Raw genomic sequence first — 22881 nt, forward strand, 5'->3', positions numbered from 1 at the left:
ATGGTTTACACCTGGTTAGATCACACAGGAAGAAACTTTAGGGCCCAGGCTAGGCAGAAATAACACCCACTCAGCGGGAAACAGCTCCAGAAAAAATGATCTAGCCCCTCAACCTCCAATATGATTATGACCCTAAGATTTCTTAGGGGGAAATTGAGGCAGAATAGATAGTCAAGAAAATGACCATGATCTCAGGATACAGAAATGTGGGGGAAAGAAAGAGAGATCAGACTCTTACAGTGTCTATGTAGAATGAAGTAGACATAAGAGATTCCATTTTGCTCTGTACTAAGAAAAAGTCTTCCGTCTTGAGATGCTGTTAATCTGTAACCCTAGCCCCAACCCTGTGCTCACAGAGACTTGTGCTGTGTTGACTCAAGTTTTAATGGATTTAGGGCTATGCAGAATGTGCTTTGTTAAAAAAGTGCTCGAAGGCAGTATGCTTGTTAAAATTCATCACCACTCCCTAATCTCAAGTACCCAGGGACACAATACACTGTGGAAGGCCACAGGGGCCTCTGCCTAGGAAAACCAGGTGTTGTCCAAGGTTTCTCCCCATGTGATAGTCTGAGACATGGCCTCCTGGGAAGGGAAAGACCTGACTGTCCCCCAGCCCGACACCCGTAAATGGTCTGTGCTGAGAAGGATGAGTAAAAGAGGAAGACATCTTTGCAGTTGAGATGAGAGGAAGGCATCTGTCTCCTGCTCGTCCCTGGGCAATGGAATGTCTCGGTGTAAAACCCAATTGTATGTTCTATTCACTGAGATAGGAGAAAATGGCCTTAGGGCTGGAGTTGAGACACGCCGGTGGCAATACTGTTCTTTAATGCACCGAGATGTTTGTATACGTGCACATCAAGGCACCGCACCTTTTCTAACCTTGTTTATGACACAGACACATTTGTTCACATGTTTTCCTGTTGACCCTCTCACCATTCTTACCCTATTGTCCTGCCACATCCCCGTCTCCAAGATGGCAGAGATAATGATCAATAAATACTGAGGGAACTCAGAGACCAGTGCCGGTGTGAGTCCTCCGTATGCTGAGTGCCGGGCCCCTGGGCCCACTTTTCTTTCTCTATACTTTGTCTCTGTGTCTCTTTCTTTTCTCAGTCTCTCGTTCCGCTTGACGAGAAACACCCACAGGTGTGGAAGGGCAGGCCACCCCTTCATTGAAACTGTGGTGACTGTCCGGCCAACACAATAAGCTTCAGCATTCGCATTGTAATGGGCTCATTCAAGTAAAGCTATCTTCATGAAGGACTTTCTGTTTTAGAGAGCATGTGCATTTTGATTTTACCTGTCCTCAAACTTAACTTTTGCTTATTTTAATAGCAAAAAATACACCCCCCAGCTGGGCACGGTGGCTCACACCTGTACTCCCAGCACTTTGGGAGGCTGAGAAGAATGGATCAATTGAAACCAGAAGCTCAAGACTAGACTGGCCAACATAGTGAAACCCCGTCTTGACTAAAAATACAAAAATTAGCCAGGTATGGTGGTGCATGCCTGTAATCCCAGCTAATCAGGAGGCCGAGGCACGAGAATGGCTTGAACTTGAGAGGCAGAGGTTGCAGTGAGCAGAGATTGCACAGCCACACTCCAGCCTGGACAACAGAGCGAAACTCTGTCTCAAGCAAACAAACAAAAATACACTCCTGGCTAGAGGTCTAAGATGCCAATGAGACATGCAAAATATGAATAAGCATGTACAGCTACTGCATATGTGCACCCAGAAGACCACTCAGAACAGGCTTACTAGCAGCTCCTCTTCCCCTTCCTCATTAATAATAATGTAAAACTCCCATAAGGGGGTTTCTCCAGCGACAATCCAGGCAGTCTCACTCTTATGAGCAGCCCGCCCTGGAATATCTCTCTCACCGTGTGTCACCGTGTACTGTATTCTGCACTTAACTTTCAATTTTTTTTCTTTTCCAATAAATTATGCTGTACTTCTTTTCTGTGTGTCTCTTGTTTAAATTATTATAAACTAAGAAGACAAGGACCGAGGTATCACATCAGCTCTCAACACAGCAATAAATCAACCTCCTTCCTGTGGGCGTAGTCAATGCACAAAAGGAGTCACATCACCTAAGTGCTGGACCCAGAGATATGTCACAATTTATGCACAAAGTTAAAGTAATAGAGGAGAGTCATATTAAATAGTTTCTGGGCCCAGGAATAAGTCACAACGGCTCCTGTGAGCAGAGATCAGGAAGAATAATCACATAACTGGTGTGTGGACACAGCGATAAGCCACGCTTTCATCTGCGGGCATGACCCAGGCAAGAAAGAAGAGTCACTGCATTTAGGTGTTTGCTGCAGAGGTACGTAACAATCTGTCTTATGGGCAAAGCCCAGGTAAGAGAGGAGAGTCACATTGCCAAGGTATTAACATAGAAATATGTCACAAAAACTTTTTAGGCGGGCCCACGCTGGATCTTCTTATCTTCCAGATGTTAGGTCCAGGGATATGTCAGAATACCAAAAATACACAGGGCTTAGTGAAAAAAGTAGAGCCACATCACCTAGATGCTGGGTCTAGACATATGTCACATCTCTTTTATGGGAAAAGCTCAGGTAAAAAAGCAAGTCACATCAAATAGTTGATAGGCCCAGAGATATGTCACATTGCCTCCTGCTTGAAGTGTCTAGGCCAAAGACTCACATCACCTTGGTGCTAGGCCCGTGTTCATATGTAAACATTCAACCAGAGTTGAAATGGTGGCTCATTTCTAAACCCAGCTTATAGGCAAGGGAGGACTCTCCTATCCTGACCTAGTTAATTGTAATGATGTTGATTCTCATACCCGGGCTTAATGCCTCAGGCACGATCATGGGTCCCTACCAGCAGGAAGGCCTCAAAGTTGATTGCAACTCTCATTCATACTGTATAGCGCCATTGGGTAGTACACAGAGCATGCTAACTGGGCCGAGGACACAGGTTAGATTGTGGCACTCATATGCACACCCAGCCAACAGTAAATATTGTCATCCTCTCACATGAACACAGGTCACTGTTGAGGTTCTGAATCTCACACCTGTAGTCAGTCAAAGGTGGGAAAAATTGGCTTATATATGGATACTCATGGGTTGGTGACTCTCAGACCAAGTTTCAACACAACAGTGAGGCTGTGACTTCACTAAGGTGACACAGTCTGCAGAGGAATTGAGGCTCTCATGCACAAATCCAGTCTGGTGTTGAGATGGTTACTCATGGGCTTAGACCCAACATACAAGAGGTGTTGAATGTCATGCCTACAACTGCGACAGTGGTTTGATTGTTAATCTCCTTCCCGGACCATTCTGCAGGTTTCATGGTGAAATTTCCCAGTGCCTAGCACCTGAGTGACTTGACGCTCTTGCATGGACCCAGCCCACAGATGGGATATTAACATATTGCTGGATCCAGCACCTTGAGAGTGTAACTCTATTCTCCTTCATTGGCGCTGCCCACAGTGAGCATTTTGACATGTCGCTGGACCTTGCACCAGGTGGTGTGACTCTCCTCTTCTGCCTTGGTGCTGACCACAGGAAGCGTCGTTCTATACAGCTTGGCCTGGCACCCAGGTTATGTTACTCTCTGGCTTGTGCCCATATGGGACACTCTGGTATATAGCTGGGTCCACTACCCAGGTGATGTAACTCCTCTGCCTGGGCCCTGCCTACAAGGGGCATTGTGACAGATCTCTGTGCTCATTGGCCAGGTAATGTGATTCTCTTTTCCTGTCTGGTCCCTTTACACAGAAGGGATTGTGACATGTTGCTGGGCTTAGCACCAAGGTGATATGAATCTTCTGCCTGGATCAAGTTCACAGAAGGCCTTGTCACATACCTCTGGGTCCATTACCTATTTGATGTGACTCTCCTCTCTTACCTGAGCACTGCCCATCAGAGAGATGGTGACATTTCTTTGGGCCAAGCACTGGGATGATGTGACTCTTCTCCCTGCCTCGGTCATGGCCACAGAGGGAAGTGTGACTTATAACTGGGCACAGCACACGGGTGAAGTGATACTTCTGCCTGGTCCCGACCTACAGGAGTCATTGTCAAATACCTCTGGGCCCATCATCTAGACTATGTGACTCTCTACTTCTTCCTAGGGCCTGCTCACAGTAAGGATTGTGACACATTACTTTGCCCAGTACCTACATGATGTGACTTTTCTCTCATGCCTGGGCTCTGTCTTGGAGAAGAATGTGACACACAGCTAGGCCTGGCCCCTAGGTTATGTAACTTCTCCTTTTTCAAAATCCTACTCACCAGGGGCATTGAAACATCCCTCTGGGCACTTCATTTAGGTAATGTTACCCTGTCGCCTGGAGCCTCCTCTCAGGGGGTATTGTGACACATTGCTGGACCCAGTACCTGCGTGATATACTTTCCTTTCTTGCTTGGGCCCTGTATACATTGTGTAATGTAATATATGCCTGGGTTCAATGACTAGGTGATGCAATTCTTATGCATAGGCACTACCCACAGCGACATTGTGACATTTCTTTAGCTCTGACTCTCCACTTCTGCCTTAGCCCGCCTAAAACGGACGTGGTGACATATAACTGCACCTAGCAACCAGCTAATATGACTCTCCTCTTTTGCCTGCACCCAGCATATTTTGGGTATTGTGACATATCATTTATATCAACACCTGCAGGATTCCTGCCTGAGCCCAGCCATCAGTCAAAATTGTTATTCTCCCACACGAACACAGCCCATAATTGAGGTTCTGAATCTCACACCCAGAGGCAGTCAAAAGTTGGAAAGTTGGCTCTCATAAGTGGATGTTGTCCACAAGTGGGTTTGTGACTCCTTGATCACGATTCAAAACACTTGTGAGGCTCTGACTCCACTAAGATAACTTAATATTCAAAAGGCATTAAGCCTGTCATGGAAAAATCCATTCCACCATTGAGATTGTGACTTATGTACATAGACGCAACATACAGGAGGCGTTGACTCTAACACCCCGAACCGGCAGTTATGTGGGATTGTTAATCTCACCCAGGGACCTTCTTGAAGGTGTGATTCTGACATACACCTCTATGTGGGATTGTTAATCTCGCCCAGGGACCTTCCTGCAGGTGTGATTCTGACGTACACCTCTATGTGGGATTGTTAATCTCACCCAGGGACCTTCCTGCAGGTGTGATTCTGACGTATACCTCTATGTGGGATTGTTAATCTCACCCAGGGACCTTCCAGCAGGTGTGATTCTGACGTACACCTCTACGTACGTTGCAGTGAGCACCACTGCACTCCAGCCTGGGTGATAGAGTGAGACTCTCTCAAAAAAAAAAAAAAAAAAAGAGGCAATAACCTTGCTTCCTGCCTCTGACTGCAGTTAGGGGTCCCTGACCTCTGCTGGCACCTAGCAGTCAAAGTGGATGGGGTCAGGGATCAACTCTCAGCCGAGCACAGGGCCCTTCCCCTCTCGCTACCCCACACAGGTGAAGCTGCTTGTCATGGCTAATCTGGAGCTGCTCTGTGTCCTACAGTTCCCTGCTGAACCAGTAATATTTATGGGGTACAGTGTGATGTTTCACTGCATCATACTACACGGTACAGTGAGATGCAGTGAAACATATCATTGTACTCCGTAAACATATATAACTATCATGTGTTAATTACACGATGTGTCACTGCATCATACTACACGGTACAGTGAGATGCAGTGAAACATAACATTATACTCCGTAAACATATATAACTATCATGTGTTAATTACATGATGTGTCACTGCATCATACTACACGGTACAGTGAGATGCGGTGAAACATAACATTATACTCAGTAAACATATATAACTATCATGTGTTAATTACATGATGTGTCACTGCATCATACTACACGGTACAGTGAGATGCAGTGAAACATAACATTATACTCCATAAACATATATAACTATCATGTGTTAATTACATGATGTGTCACTGCATCATACTACGCGGTACAGTGAGATGCAGTGAAACATCACACTGTACTTCACAAACATGTATAATTATGTTAATTATATGATGTTTCACTGCATCACGTTGTACCATATACACTGTACAGTGATCGAACCAGAGTAATTAGCATATTTAACACTTTAAACATTTATTTCCTTGTGCTAATAGAGTTCAAAATCCTCACTTCAAGCTATTACAGAATAAACTGTACATTATTATTAGCTATAGTCTTCGTGCTGCGTAATAGAACGGCCCTCCGGATCGCCAGCCTGGATTACTTCATCCCGGAGCAATTCAGACCAATTCCGTTTCCGAAGGAATGAGCGAATTCTTCAGAGAACAATGAGCCGAGACTTGGGTGGTTGTCCGTTTTTCCTCCACATGGTTCACAGATGACATATCCCCACGTTGAGCCCTGCAACAGAGTGCAAGGCGGATAGTCACATCCACACAGAGTCACACTCAGGCCAACTAAAGCGTGATTCTGGATTCCACGTTTCTTTGCCCTCTACAGAGGTGCCTGTTGCTCAAGTCTTTGCCCCCCCCACCCCGCAAGCGTGACCATGTTGACTGTTTGTTTCCCGAGACCTGTGGGGACCCAGAAACTTCCAGGGATGCGTGGAAGACCAGCTTCGTGTCGGTGCTCTCCTTTCCAGTTTCAAACAGGCTGTATTGGAGACTCCCCATTTTGCAGGAAACAGGAATCCATCGTCAGGCCGTGATGCACGGGATGTTTCTTTTCTCTGTGGTTTCGCTCTCGTTGTCTACATGAAAATGAACGAGATCCACACACCTGCGTGTGTGAGAGTATCACGGCAACTGTGACACCCACGCGCTGGCAATAGAGTTGGCAGCCTGATCCCGGGACAAAGGTACTGAGGGACAGCCAGACACACCCCACCACAATCACTAGCAAACCCACTCCCAAACACAGAGACACACACGGGCGCACGCGCGGGAACACAAGCACACACACAGACACCCAAAGACACAGCTTGAAGAAGAGGAAGGGACAGAGGGCTGGAAAGATAGAAACGGAAGGAGAGAGAGAAACAGCGATAGAGAGAGAGAGAGAGGGAGAGAGACAGAGAGAGAGAAAGCGCAAGGTGGAGAGGGAAGTAGAGAAAGGAAGAAGGTGAGGGAGCTAGAGAGGGAGGCTCTGCTCTGGTAGACAGGGGCCCCTTTGGCCAGGGTAGGGTGGAGGGTGCCTGGGCCAGGGTAGAACAGGGGGGCAGGGCCGCCCACGCGGGAAAACCAAGGGAGCCCTGAGACGTGTTTTACTTGGATTGGTTGGTTGCTTTGGGGGTGCGTTTCGTAGCGTCATTCCTTTGCTGGCTCCTCCCTGTCCTCTTGGTGCTGCGGGCCCTGAAAGTTGTCGAGTGCACCCGTCCCTGTGGCGGGAGCAGTGGCGCCTAGCGTGCCCACGGGCCGCGGCTTGGGTTTCTCTCGTGTTCAGAGTGGTATGGCCATAGACAATGGCAGTGGCGCCTGGCTGGTCCAAAAGCCCGGTCCAGCTATGCCCGCCTGATTCCAGGCGTCACCACCAACCCGGGGCCGCGAGGCTGGGATCAGGCGTCCAGGAGCCGCTTGCCCGGGGCCGGGCTGCTCTCCCCCTCTATACGCCCAAGCACCACCAGTCGCCGCGCTGAGCTTTCCGCCGGCCTCCCAGAGCGTCCCGCTGTCGCCGGCGGCCAGACCACGCGCGGGACCGCAGAGGGGCCAGAGGCCTCCATCCCCTGACAGGGATCTGGACTCTCCAGGCGGCCTCCCTTTAGCTGACGCTCCAGGCCTTCCTCTGGCTCTGGAGCTTCGGAGCTTCCAACACTTGGGGCCTGCTCAGGACGGGGTGTGCCCCCAGGCGTCAGAGCCCAGGGCCCATGGTCCTGGGATCCCCTCTGGTCCTCCGCCTTGCCGCGGAAAAATTATTTTGGATTCCTCGCCGCCCCTCCTGGAAGGCTCCCTCTTGCCCCACACACCCAGAGAAGCCAGGGCTGCCCAGGGGCGAACAGCCAGCCCAGCCCCGCGGGCCCTTTTTCTCACAACGCCTACACCATTGTCGCTTGTCCCGAGGAAGACCCGGCCCGTGGCCAACGGGGCAGGAAGGCCCTGCTTTGTCCCGGGCTGACACTACAGCCCCGGAAGCCTGATCCCGGGAAAGAGGGGCTGACGGACACCAAGACACATCCCACCACCACCACGAGCAAAACCCACCCCCCGCACACACACACAGATGCACACGGGCGCGCGCACGAGCGCCGGCACACACGCACACACCGACACGCACGGACACACACACACAAAGACACAGACAGCTTGAAGGACAGCAAGGGAGAGAGGGATGGAGAGATAGAAACAAAGGGTGAGAAAGAGACAGAGATAGAGACACAGGATGGGGAGAGACGGAGAGAAGGTGACAGAAGAGCGAGAGGTGGAGGGGGAAGAAGAGAAAGAGAGAGGGTGAGGGAGCTGCAGAGCCAGTGCGATTGAGCCTTGGAGAGGGAGGCTCTGCTCTGGTAGACAGGGCCCCTTTGAGCAGGCGGGGGTGGGGTGGAGGGTGCCTGGGCTGGGCCAGAACAGGGGGGCAGGGCCGTCCAAGCAAGAATACTGAGCCCTGAGACCTGCTTACTCTTGGATTGGTTGGTTACTTTAGGGGCGCATTTCCTAGGGTCCTTCCTTTGTTTGCCCCTTTCTGTCTTCTTGATGCGGTAGGCTCCGAGATTTGTAGAGTGCGCCTGTCCATCTGGCGGGAGCCATAACGCCGAGCGTGCTCACAGGACACAAGACCTGGGTCTCTCTCATGTCCCCGAGACTGGATTTTACACGAAGTCGGTGGCAATGAAAATCCAAGTGCACAGGGACGCTTTTCCTGGTGGCTGACGAAGGCGATTTCCTTCCCCGGTGGAAAGCAGCCCATGCATTGAAGTGGGAGTAGAGTCAGGGGGCTGTTGGGAAGCAGGGCGACAAAAAGGGGAAAGAGGGAGGGAGCGGGGAGCCAAAAGCCTTCAGCACCCAGTATTCCCAGGGGGTCTCGCATCCCAAGTACTAGCCAGGCCCGACTCTGCCTAGCTTCCAAGATCAGTCGAGATCCCGTGCGTTCAGGGTAGTGTGGCCATAAAGGCCAGCAGTGGCGCCTGGCTGCCACAAGAGCCCGTCCCAGTCACATCTGCTCGACTCCAGGAGTCACCGCCACCCCGGGGCCGCGGGCCTCAGATCCGGGGCCGCAGACCCACTCCCCCGCGGCCGGGCTGCTCTCCACATCAAGGACCCAGCACCGCCGGCCGCCACGCTGCGCCTTCCGCCGGCCTCCCAGAGCCACCCTCCTCGCCTGCGGCCAGACCACGCGCCCGACCGCCGCCCTGCTGCAGCGCGGGGAGAGCCACAGGCCTCAGTTCCCTGCCCAGGCTCCAGGCACACCAGGCGGCCTACCTTTTCGCAGACATTCCAGGCCTTCCCCCGCTCGGGAGTTCCGAAGCTCCCAACACATGGGGCCCGCTCAGGACGGGGTGTGCTCTGAGGCGTCAGGGCCCAGGGCCAACGGTCCTGGGATCCCCTGCAGTCCTCCGCCTTGCCGCGGAAAAATCGTTTTGGATCCCTCGCTGCCCCTCCTGCAAGGCCCCCTCTTGCCCCACATACCCAGAGCCGTCAGGGCTGCCCAGGGGCAAACAGCTGGCTCAGCCCTGCGGGCCCTTTTTCTCACAACGCCCACACCATTGTCGCTTGTCCCAATGAGGACACGCCCCGTTGGCCAAGGCCCTGCTTTGCCCCGCGCTGGCACTACAGCCCCGGTAGCCTGATCCCGGGAGAGAGGGGCTGATGGGACACCCAGACACACCCCACCATAACCAGGAGCAAACCCACCCGGACACACACACAGATACACACGGAGCACGCGTGCGGGCACACACACGGGCACACACGGAGACACACACGGACACACAAAGACACAAAGATAGCTTGAAGTAAGGGAGGAGACCACCCCTCATATTGTCTTATGCCCAATATCTGCGTACTGAGACTATCACAGCAACTGTGACATCCGTGCGCTGGCAATAGAGTCGGCAGCCTGATCCCAGGACAAAGGTACTGACGGACATCCAGACACACCCCACAACAATCACGAGCAAACCCATTCCTAAGCAGACACACATGGGCGCACCCCTTTTAGTAAAATCTAAAAGGCAGAAATGAAAACCACACACAGACAGCCCGGTGCCACACCCTGGGCCTGGTAGTTAAAGATCTACCCCTGACCTAATCGGTTATGTTATGTATAGATTACAGACACTGTATAGAAAAACACTGTGAAAATCCCTGTTCTGTTTTGTTCTGATCTAATTACCGCTGCATGCAGCCCCCAGTCAGTACCCTCTGCTTCCTCAATGGATCATGACCCTCTCACACAGACCCCCTTAGAGTTGTAAGCCCTTAAGAGGGACAGGAATTACTCAGTCCGGGAGCTCGGTTTTTGGAGACATGAGTCTACCCATGATCCCAGCTGAATAAAGCCCTTCCTTCTACAACTAGGTATCTGAGGGGTTTTGTCTGCGGCTCCTCCTGCTACAGAAGGAGAGCAAGGGAGGGAGGAATAGAGAGATAGAACCAGAGGGAGAGAGAGACCCAGACATTGTGGGAAGAGAGAGAGAGAGGGAAAGAGGGAAAGAGAGCGTGACAGAAGAGCGCGAGGTGGAGGGGGAAGTAGAGAAAGGGAGAGAGTGAGGGAGCTGTAGAGCGAGAGCGACAGAGCCTTGGAGAGGGAGGCTCTGCTCAGGTAGACAGGGCCCCTTTGAGCAGGCCAGTGTGGGGTGGAGGGTGCTTAGGCCCGGCTAGAACAGGGGGGCAGGGCCGCCCACGCGGGAAAACCAGCGGAGCCCTGAGACGTGTTTTATTTTCTTGGATTGGTTGGTTGCTTTGAGAGTGTGTTTCATAGGGTCCTTCCTTTGTTTGCTTCTTTCTTCTTGGTGGGGTGGACCCCCAGATTTGTAGAGTGCGCCCATCCGTCTGGCGAGAACTATGGCTCTGAGCCTGTCCACGGGGCCAGGCCTGGGTCTCTCTCCTGTCCTCGGGACTGGAGTTTACACGAAGTCGGTGGCAAAGTGCACAGGGAGGGATTTCCTCGTGGCTGGTGAAGGCAATGTCCTTCCCCGGGGAAAGCAGCCCACGGGGTCCGGAGCGGAGGTCTTGGTTGGCGTCTGTGGGACCCGCTGCCCCTGCCCGCCCCTTCCCCCGGCTTGGACCGTTGCGGCAGCGCTGGATGAATGATTCAGTTGTCTGGGCGTCCCGGGAGCGTGAAAGACACCCGGGACCTCAGGGAACCCGCGCCTGCGCCCTTGGGGTCGGCCCCGTCCGCCTGGGTTGGAGCCGGGCTCCTGGTGGGGCTGCGGCGAGTCGGAAGAGGTGGGATGCTGCTGCCTTGTGGTGCTGCAGTGGCGGATCTTCAGGGGGAGGCCCTGGGCTTCGGCTGGGGCACAGGGGCATACAAGGTGGAGGGTGGGGGGGCGGTTGGGAAGCACGGAGACAAAAGGGGGAAAGCGGGAGGGAGCGGGAAGCCAAAAGCCTACAGCACCCGCTATTCCCAGGCGGAATCTATTCAAGTACTAACCAGGCCCGACCCTGCTTAGCTTCACGAGATCAGAGATGGGGCGCGTTCAGGGTGGTGTGGCCTAGACGCCCGCAGCACTGCCTGGCTGCCCCAAGAGCCTAGCCCAGCCATGCCCGCCCGACTCCAGGAGTCACTGCCACCCCGGGGCAGTGGGGCTCGGATCCGGGACCCCCAGAGCCGCTCGTCGGTGCCCCGGGTCAGTTGTCTCCCTCCAGGCCCGAGCAGCGCTGGCTTCCCAGAGCGTCCCGCCGTCGCCGGCAGCCAGGCCCCGTGCAGGACCAACGTGGCACAGCCCTGCTGTTGCTGGCAGGCGCTGGAGGCCTCCATCCCCTGCCCAGGCTTCCGGTTCTCGGGGCAGCCTCTCTTCCGCCCAGGCTCCTGGCCTTCCCCGGCTCCCGAGCTCCGGAGCTTCCACCACATCGGCCGGCTCAGGACGGGTGTGCTCATCCCTTCACTTTTTAACTTTTTGTTGTTTCTATTTATATTCTATTGTGCTATGTCTTGAAATGTTGTTGTAGTTATTACTTTTGATTGGATAATATTTAGTATTCCTACTTTGAATAAGAGTAGTTTGCACGGCACACAGCTACAGTGTTATAATATTCTGTTTTGTTTTGTATCCTATTAGCAGTGAGGATTTTTTTTACCTTCAGGTGATCATTTATTGCTCGTTAATGTCCTTTTCTTTCTGATTGAAGTTCTCTCTAGCATTCCTTTAGGACAGACATGGTATTCATAAAATACTTCAGCTTTTGTTTGTCTGGAAAAGTCAGAATTTCTTTTTATTTGAAGAATATTTTCACTGCATATGCTATTCTAAGGTAAAAGTTTTTTTCCTTTAGTACTTTAAATGTTTATTGCTTCTCTCTCCTGGCCGGTAGGGCTTCCACTGTAAAGTCTGCTGCCAGAGGTGTTGGAGCTCACCGGTATGTTATTTGTTTCTTTTCTCTTTCTTCCTTTAGAACTTTTCTTTATCTTTGACTTTTGGAAGATCTATTGAATGCTTTGAAGTAGTCTTTTTTGGGTTAAATCTGCTTGATGTCCTATAACATTTTTGCAGTTGGATATGGATATCTTTCTCTAGGGTTGGAACGTTTTCTGTTATTATCCCTTTGAATAAATTTTTCTACCCCTGCCTCTTTCTCTACAACTTCTTTAAAACCAATAACACTTAGATGTGTCTTTGTGAGGCTATTTTTCTAGATCCTGTAGGCATGATTTGTTGTTTTTATTCTTTTTCTTTTGTCTCTTCTATGTATTTTCAAATAGCCTGTCTTCAAGTTCACTATTTCTTCTGCTTGATCCATTCTGCTATTAAATGGCTCTAATGCATTCTTCAGCATGCCAATTGCATTTTTCAGCTCCAGAATTCTGCTTAATTTGTTGTAACTATTTCAATCCCTTTGTTGAGTTTAGCTGATAAAATTTGGAATTTCTTTACTTTGTTATCTTAAATTTCTTTCAGTTTATTTTTTAATACAGCTATGTTGAATTCTCTGTCTGAAAGGTCACATATCTCTTTTTCTCCAGGATTTGTCCCTGGTGCCTTATTTAGTTCACTTGGTGAGGTCATGTTTTCCTGGATGGTGTTGATGCTAGCAGATGTTCTTCAGTGTCTGGACATTAAAATCTTGGGCATGCAGCACCATATGAGAGGTTTAAAAAATAAAATTAAAAAAAAAAGGTGAGTATTTATTGTAGTCTTCACTTTCTGGGCTTATTTGTAGCTGTCTTTCTTGGGAAGACTTTTCACATATTTGAAAAGACTTGGGTGTTGTGATCTAAGCCATATCTGCTTTATGGGTACCTTGTACCCAATAATGCTGTAATTCTTCCAGACTCAGAGAAGTACCACCTTGACAGCCTTCAACAAGATCCAGGAGAATTTTCTGGATTACTAGCCAGAGACTCTTGTTCTCTACCGTTATTTTCTCTCAAATATACAGAGTCTTTCTCTCTGTTCTAAGCCACCTAAATCTGGGATAAGAAAGACACAAGCACCCCTGGACACCACCGCTATGACTGCCCTGAATCAGACCTGAAGCTAACACAGCATGGAGTCTTGCTCAAGTCCTGCTGCATGCACTTTCTGATGACTGCCTATGTTCATTTAAGGCCTTTGGTCTCTACAATTAGCAGGTGGCAAAGCCAGCCAGGCCTGTCTTCTTTCCTTTAGGGCAGTGAGTGCCCTCAGCCCCTGACTGGGTCCAGAAGTGCCATTCAGAAGTCATGGAGTAGAGTCAAAAATTTTAAAGTCCACTTGACATTTAATTGCACCGCAGCTGATCTGGCACTCAAACCACAAGACATAGTCCTTCCTATTCCTACCTTCCTTTCCTAAAGGCAGAGAAGCCACCACCACCTCAGGCCACAATGAGTACTGCCAGGCTACCACCAATGTTCCCTTAAGGCCCAAAGCCTCTTGTCAGCTTGCGGTGAATGCTGCCTCGCCTGGGACTTGCCGTTTTCAGGGCAATGGGCTCCCTACTGGCCCTGGGCAGCTTCATAAATGCCAATCAAGAATCAAGTCCTAGAATCAGGGATTCCGAAAGCTCACTTGGTGCTCTACCCACCTCTGGCCTTGCTGGTACCTAAGGGGCAAGAGAAAGTCCCCTTTAATTTTCCCTCTACTTTTCCCAAGAAGAAGGAGTTTTGCCTTTTAACCACCACAGCTGGTAGTGTGCTGAGTTCACCTAAATCTAGCAAGTCTATGAGGATCATCCAAGGCCCTTGATGTGGTACTGCGTATGGCTTCTTGTTATTCACAGCCCAAGGTTTTCAAGTTTGCAGGCGATAAATTCTGCTAGCACATGGTTCTTTTCTTCAAGGCGGCAGGTTTCCTTCTGGCCCAGGGTGTGTCTAGGAATGTCTAGGAGCCAGAGACTGGAAAGGAGGCTGCAGGATTCTGACCAGTGCACTATCTTGCTGTGGCTGAGCTGGTGTCCAGGATGAAAGACAAAGTACTCCCTATTCTTTTCCCTCCTCTCCTCAAGCAGAAGGATGGGGTCCCTTTTGGAGCCATGAGCTGTGCAGTCTGGTGTTAGGGGCGTGATAATGCCAGAACTGCTTTGGCTGCCCCAGCTGGTGTCTCAGTATCTTGCATGCCCTCCCCACCCCAGTCCACGGTCCCTGGGCCCAGTTCAGCTCTAGGCTTCACCTAAGAGTTGCAGTCCTGATGGCCTAGGCTGCCTTTCAAGTTTTCTTAGACACACAGAGTGCAGGAGCCCTTAGTTGCCAGGTTTCCAAACACTCAAGTTCCAACCACTGTAATCTGATTCTCCTCTGGCTAGGGCTGGTTAAATTGATCCCTCTGTGGATGGGCATTAACTGCATTTGGTCTGGTTTTCCTTTCTGCTCTAACAGGACAGCACTGAGTTCAGTGCCCCACAATTGCTGTGTTCTCCCTCCCGCAGAACGCAGAGTTGATCTCTGCACTATGCCATCACTGCTGGGGATGAGGAAACGGTGATTTCAGGACTGTTTTTTCTCTCTCTTCAGTGCCTCTTTCAGTGACATGAGGTTAAAACCAGGTACTCTGAGTACTCACCTGATTTTTGGTTCTTATGAATGTATTTTCTATGTGGATATTGATAGTTGTTCATCTGGTGTCCTTGCAGGAGGGACAATCAGTGGAGCCTTCTTCTGCCATCTTGCTTTACTCTCAAAACCCAAGAATCAGAATGCAGAATTTTCAGTAAGAAAAGCTTTCAGAACTCAGGAAGGACAAGGTAGACATTCTGGTTCTCCATGCTTAACACTGGACTGTTCCTTCAACTTAGGTGCATAGCACTGACTAATCAGGGATTATCATAGACAATTTGACTTGGACTATGCAGTTCACTCAAATTTTTTATCTAGACAATTTAAGTACTGGCCGATTTGGCATGAAAATCTAGCAAAGTATTTTCTTGGTATTCAATTGATTTTTATTCTGCTTGGGTTAGCAGTTTTATAAACCAGTCAGTCTCTTCACTAAAGTTCTGGGAATTCTTACCCAGCTCAAGTAATAGAATTCTAAAGTTCTCAAAACCCTGTATTCAAGAGTGCTCCTCAGGCCTTCTCCATCCTTTCATGAACTTCCTTAAAGATACAATGTTCCCGGATTTTGCAAGATTGTAAAGTTGTCAGAAACTGCCTCAGAATTAAAAAATTTACTGTGGAAATGACTTTAAACTATCATAGTTAGACATAATTGGAAAGATAATTTTATTATTTACAGGCGTGAGCCACCATGCCCAGCCTCTAAAGTTAATAAAACTTTATAAATAAATTTATCAAATGTTGTCATCTTTTAATCCCAGATTTTTGTGAACCTATGCTTTGCATTTCCCCCAACTTTCTATATTTATCTATTTTTATCTAGTTTTTTTTTACTTCCTCAATTTGAAATCTTTAAGTAACTTCAAACCAAAAAAAAATTAAAACACATTTTTATGTCTTTATAAGTTTTATCATCAAAAGCATATGTTCACAAGCCTGTAATCCCAGCACTTCGGGAGGCCGAGGCAGGCGCATCACTTGAGGTGAGGGGTTCGACATCAGCCTGGCCAATATGGTGAAACTCCATCTCTACTAAAAATACAAAAATTAGCTAGGTGTGGTTGCCAGCACCTGTAATCCCAGCTACTTGGGAGGCAGAGGCAGGTGAATCGCTCGAATCGGGGAGGCAGAGTTTGCAGTGAGCTGAGATCACACCACTGCATGCCAGCCTGGGCAACAGAACAAGACTCGTTCTCAAAAAAGAAAAAAAAAGCATGTCTTGCTTTTTATGCACTCTGTATGCAGAATTATTTCTCTCATATCTAGTAATTAAGTCTTAGGAACCCCAATATTCAGTGAAAACCCTAAAAGTGATTTTCAACTGTCTTGTATCAGTATTTTTAGATAAAAACCATTTTATAACTTTTAAGAAATATGGTTCTTCAAATTACTGTTTATTAAGAGAACTAAAGATATTTAGGTTTTCTATACCATATACAAGTAACATGTCATGGTATATAGACCTAAACTAATTTTTAATGGTTAATATTTCACTTTTTTAACTTACAAATTACTCAAGATATTTTATGATTATGTATTATTTAACGTGACTTTAAGATTTTAAATTACTGAACAGAATTTTGAAACTATGACACAGGTAGCATCCCTAATGTCTTCCCTCAGTAATTCTAAGTCCCAAGTAGCCACATGGCACTCAGGAAAACTATGAAGATCAAGGCCTGCCTGAATCTATTAGGACTAAAGACACAGCTGTGAAGGCTGTAACTGGAGGATCCAGCCCCGCCTAAAATAGCCAGGAGGCAAAACAGGAAAAGCACAGAAAGAATGGGCTGACTGCTTGATTCTGACTTGTAGCTGCTGGTCTAGGCACTGAGGACGTGTCTCCATACTTCTTCATGGTCACCTATCAAGATGCATGAATCTAGAAACTCTCAACAAAAGACATAAGCTCACAGTTAAATCAAGCAAGTATCTAATTATTTTTAATGGATAATTGTGATGCCATTTCTATTTAACGATTTAAGAACGAGCTTTATTTACAAAATATCATCACATACATGTAACACATGTAGACATACAAACACACAGGAGCAGATCTTACAGCTTTCATAAAGGATTTAAGGGGGGTGGAGCCAAGATGGCCGAATAGGAACAGCTCCAGTCTACAGCTCCCAGCATGAGCGACACAGATGACAGTGATTTCTGCATTTTCATTTGAGGTACCGGGTTCATCTCACTAGGGAGTGCCAAACGGTGGGTGCAGGACAGTCAGTGCAGCACACTGTGCACGAGCCAAAGCAGGGCGAGGTATTGCCTCACTCGGGAAGTGCAAGGGATCAGGGAGTTCCCTTTCCTAGTCAAAGAAAGGGGTAACAGATGGCACCTGGAAAATCGGGTCAGTCCCACCCTAATACTGTGGTTTTCCAATGGGCCTGGAAAACGGCACACCAGGAGATTGTGTCCTGCACCTGGCTCAGAGGGTCCTATGCCCACAGAATCTCACTGATTGCTAGCACAGCAGTCTGAGATCAAACTGCAAGGTGGCAGCAAGGCTGGGGGAGGGATGCGCGCCATTGCCCAGGCTTGCTTAGGTAAACAAAGCAGCCAGGAAGCTCAAACTGGGTGGAGCCCACCACAGCTCAAGGAGGCCTGCCTGCCTCTGTAGGCTCCACCTGTGGTGGCAGGGCACAGACAAACAAAAAGTCAGCAGGAACCTCTGCGGACTTAAATGTCCCTGTCTGACAGCTTTGAAGAGAGCAGTGGTTCTCCCAGCATGCAGCTGGAGATCTGAGAATGGGCAGACTGCCTCCTATAGTGGGTCCCTGACCCCCGAGCAGCCTAACTGGGAGGCACGCCCCAGTAAGGACAGACTGACACCTCACTCGGCCAGGTACTCCTCTGAGACAAAACTTCCAGAGGAACTATCAGACAGCTGAATTTGTGGTCTCACAAAAATTCCGCTATTCGGCAGCCACTGCTGCTGACACCCAGCCAAACAGGGTCTGGAGTGGACCTCTAGCAAACTCCAAAAGACCTGCAGCTGAGGGACCTGTGTGGTAGAAGGAAAACTAACAAACAGAAAGGACATCCACACCAAAAACCCATCTGTACATCACCATCATCAAAGACCAAAAGAAGATAAAACCACAAAGATGGGGAAAAAACAGAGCAGAAAAACTGGAAACTCTAAAAAGCAGAGCACCTCTCCTCCTCCAAAGGAACGCAGTTCCTCATCAGCAACGGAACAAAGCTGGATGGAGAATGACTTTGACGAGTTGAGAGAAGAAGGCTTCAGACGATCAAACTACTCCGAGCTACGGGAGGAAATTCAAAACAATAGCAAAGAAGTTAAAAACTTTGAAAAAAAATTAGACGAATGGATAACTACAATAACCAATCAAGAGAAGGGCTTAAAGGAGCTGATGGAGCTGAAAGCCAAGTTTCGAGAACTACGCGAAGATTGCAGAAGCCTCGGTAGCAGATGTGATCAACTGGAAGAAAGGGTATCAGCGATGGAAGATGAAATGAATGAAATGAAGCAAGAAGGGAAGTTTAGAGAAAAAAGAATAAAAAGAAACAAACAAAGCATCCAAGAAATATGGGACTATGTGAAAAGACCAAACCTACGTCTGATTGGTGTACATGAAAGTGACGGGGAGAATGGAAGCAAGTTGGAAAACACTCTGCAAAATATTATCCAGGAGAACTTCCTCAATCTAGCAAGGCAGGCCAACATTCAGATTCAGGAAATACAGAGAATGCCACAAAGATACTTCTCGAGAAGAGCAACTCCAAGACACATCATTGTCAGATTCACCAAAGTTGAAATGAAGGAGAAAATGCCAGGGCAGCCAGAGAGAAAGGTCGGGTTACCCACAAAGGGAAGCCCATCAGACTAACAGCTGATCTCTCAGCAGAAACTCTACAAGCCAGAAGAGAGTGGGGGCCAATATTCAACATTCTTAAAGAAAAGAATTTTCAACCCAGAATTTCATATCCAGCCAAACTAAGCTTCATAAGTGAAGGAGAAATAAAATACTTTACAGACAAGCAAATGCTGAGTGATTTTGTCATCACCAGGCCTGCCTTAAAGAGCTCCTGAAGGAAGCACTAAACATGGAAAGGAACAACCGGTACCAGCCACTGCAAAAGCATGCCAAATTGTAAAGGCCATAGAGGCTAGGAAGAAACTGCATCAACTAACGAGCAAAACAACCAACATCATAATGACAGGATCAAATTCACACATAACAATATTCACTTTAAATGTAAATGGGCTAAATGCTCCAATTAAAAGACACAGACTGGCAAATTGGATAAGGAGTCAAGACCCATCAGTGTGCTGTATTCAGGAAACCCATCTCATGTGTAGAGACACACATAAACTCAAAATAAAGGGATGGAGGAAGATCAAGCAAATGGAAAACAAAAAACGGCAGGGGTTACAATCCTAGTCTCTGATAAAATAGACTTTAAATCAAAAAAGATCAAAAGAGACAAAGAAGGCCATTACATAATGGTAAAGGGATCAATTCAACAAGAGGAGCTAACTATCCTAAATATATATGCACCCAACACAGGAGCACCCAGATTCATAAAGCAAGTCCTGAGTGACCTACAAAGGGACTTAAACTCCCACACAATAATAGTGGGAGATTTTAACACCCCACTGTCAACATTAGACAGATCAACGAGACAGGAAGTTAACAAGGATACCAGGAATTGAACTCAGCTCTGCACAAAGTGGACCTAATGGACATTTACAGAACTCTCCACCCCAAATCAACAGAATATACATTTTTTTCAGCACCACACCATACCTATTCCAAAATTGACCACATAGTTGGAAGTAAAGCTCTCCTCAGCAAATGTAAAAGAACAGAAATTATAACAAACTGTCTCTCAGACCACAGTGCAATCAAACTAGAACTCAGGATTAAGAAACTCACTCAAAACCACTCAACTACATGGAAACTGAACAACCTGCTCCTGAATGACTACTGGGTACACAATGAAATGAAGGCAGAAATAAAGATGTTCTTTGAAACCAACGAGAACAAAGACACAACATACCAGAATCCCTGGAACACATTCAAAGCAGTGTGTAGATGGAAATTTATAGCACTAAATGCCCACAAGAGAAAGTAGGAAAGATCCAAAATTGACACCCTAACATCACAATTAAAAGAACTAGAAAAGCAAGAGCAGCTGGGCGCGGTGGCTCACGCTTGTAATCCCAGCACTTTGGGGGGCTGAGGTGGGTGGATCACGAGGTCAGGACATCAAGACCACGGTGAAACCCCATCTCTACTAAAAATACAAAAAAAAATTAGCCAGGCATGGTGGCGAGTGCCTGTAGTCCCAGCTCCTCAGAGAGGCTGAGGCAGGAGAATGACGTGAACCCAGGAGGCGGAGCTTGCAGTGAGCCGAGATTGGGCCACTGCACTCCAGCCTGGGCAACAGAGCGAGACTCCATCTCTTAAAAAAAAAAAAAAAAAAAGAAAAGAGCAAACAGATTCAAAAGCTAGCAGAAGGCTAGAAATAACTAAAATCAAGGCAGAACTGAAGGAAATAGAGACACAAAAACCCTTCAAAAATTAATGAATCCAGGAGCTGGTTTTTTGAAAAGATCAACAAAATTGATAAACCGCTAGCAAGACTAATAAAGAAGAAAAGAGAGAAGAATCAAATAGATGCAATACAAAATGAAAAAGGGGATATCACCACCGATCCCACAGAAATACAATCTACCATCAGAGAATACTACAAACACCTCTACACAAATAAACTAGAAAATCTAGAAGAAATGGATAAATTCCTCGACAAATACACCCTCCCAAGACTAAACCAGGAAGAAGTTGAATCTCTAAATAGACCAATAACAGACTCTGATATTGTGGCAATAATCAATAGCTTACCAACCAAAAAGAGTCCAGGACCTGATGGATTCACAGCTGAATTCTACCAGAAGTATAAGGAGGAGCTGATACCATTCCTTCTGAAACTATTCCAATCAATAGAAAAAGAGGGAATCCTCCCTAACTCATTTTATGAGGCCGGCATGAATGAAAGGCATTTTAGAAAAGGCATTTGCCCCCCTCTTAGAGCCTTCCACTCCGGCCCCCACAATGCCTTACAGAGCAAATCTGAGTCAGACTGGATGCAACCTGTGATTCCCAACACAGACAGACAAAGCAAAGTTCAGGATGCTCAGTAGTGGGACAGAATGCCAAGAAACAGAAAAATCATGTGTCAATAAGGGGGGATTTATTCTTCAGACACATCTTGGTATATGTTTATAATTAAACATCAGTGGCTTTTGTGAGTCTAAAAAAAGCCTTAAATGTTTTCATCAAATTCCAATTAACTACTTGATTTATCTAGGTTATATTAACAGTATTATTTAAAATTTCACCTTGATATGAAGATGTCTGTGTAACTTTTACAATGATGTAAAACAAAGAGTAGGATTAGGGAGGGCACAGGCCAGTGGTGCAATGGATAACGCATCTGACTACAGATGAGGGAATTTAGCCTGGCATAAGGAACTTTTATTTCCAGCTTAGTGACATGCACAAATTTTAAAAATAAAATAAAAATCATGTTTTAAGTGATTAATGTTTCTCCTAATGCAAAGAAGACTGGTACTATTAATAAAAATATTTTTAAAATGTGGGGGCTAAGGCCCCAGAAGTTCTGCTATGATTTTTTATGTTTCATAAAGTGACTATCATCACAGAAGCTCAAGCATTACATAAATACAAATGCATATACCCCTGACATGGTAATTCTCCTTCTGGAAATTTATCTTCAGGTCCACCCGCGCATCTACAAATTGATGCATATTCAATGTTATGAACTGCAGCACTGTTTATAAGGACAAAAGACTGGCAACAGCCTAAATTTCCATCTATAAGAGACTAAATAAATTAAGGTACATCCCTAAAATGGAATATTATGTGGCTGCTAAAAAAGAGAAAGAGAAGAAAAGCAAGAAAAAGAAAAAACTTTCTACATTTAAACTAATAGTAGAAAACTCTCCAAGATATGATTTTAAGAGAAATCAAAGTCTAGAAGACTACAGAGGAGGCTACCTTTAGTGTGAAACAGTTGAAAATTATAAACATATTCATATGTTTATAAAGAAATTTTAGGAGGCTATAAAAAGAAAGGGAAAGGGGAACAGGAGCTGGGACACAGGTGAGTAAGACGCATGGGAGGCCTATGTCTTCACATGTTTTTATTTGAAAATGTTGGACCACGTGTACATGTTATCTATTTTAAAAATTAGATTTTAAAATACAAGAAAACAAGAACATGAAAGCCTAAAGAGCGCATGTGGAACTACCAAAAAAAGATACTAATCCATGGAGATAATGGCAAGGTAGCTCCTAGATGCACTCATTTCTCTGCCACATTGTATAAACGAGCCATCAACTATGGGATTTATAATTAAAAATGAGTCTATTTGAAACGCCACATTACAAAAAGCTATTAACTAAATCTTTAAAGTGACAATAAATGACCATTTAACATTTTAAAGAGATACAGTCACATCACATGTGTGAATGTAGTTATCTGTATAAAATATCATTACCTTGATCATTTCTTCTCCTGCTGTTTTACTTTTTGCTTCTATGTCTCCTGCTTCATTGCATCTAATAAAGCAGCTATTTGAGGCCAATAAAGCCATCTTCCCCTAACTGAAACAAAATAACAAAATAGCCATGAGGATACTTCTTGTAGAAGAAATATTCAGTGTTTAGACTGGATTAATTTTTCCTCCCTGATTTAAAAATCAAAGAACTTGGAGAAAAACCTGAAAAATATAAT

The 22881-nt window shown here is 46.9% G+C and overlaps 1 pseudogene; it reads right to left on the minus strand.

Moving 5' to 3' along the window:
• Positions 1-6079: 6079 nt before the first annotated feature.
• The window catches only part of LOC129489147 (protein FRG1-like), a 35961-nt pseudogene continuing 19159 nt past the window's right edge, over positions 6080-22881 (minus strand).

The sequence above is a fragment of the Symphalangus syndactylus genome, chromosome 9 (assembly GCF_028878055.3).
Source record: "Symphalangus syndactylus isolate Jambi chromosome 9, NHGRI_mSymSyn1-v2.1_pri, whole genome shotgun sequence".
NCBI lineage: Eukaryota > Metazoa > Chordata > Mammalia > Primates > Hylobatidae > Symphalangus > Symphalangus syndactylus.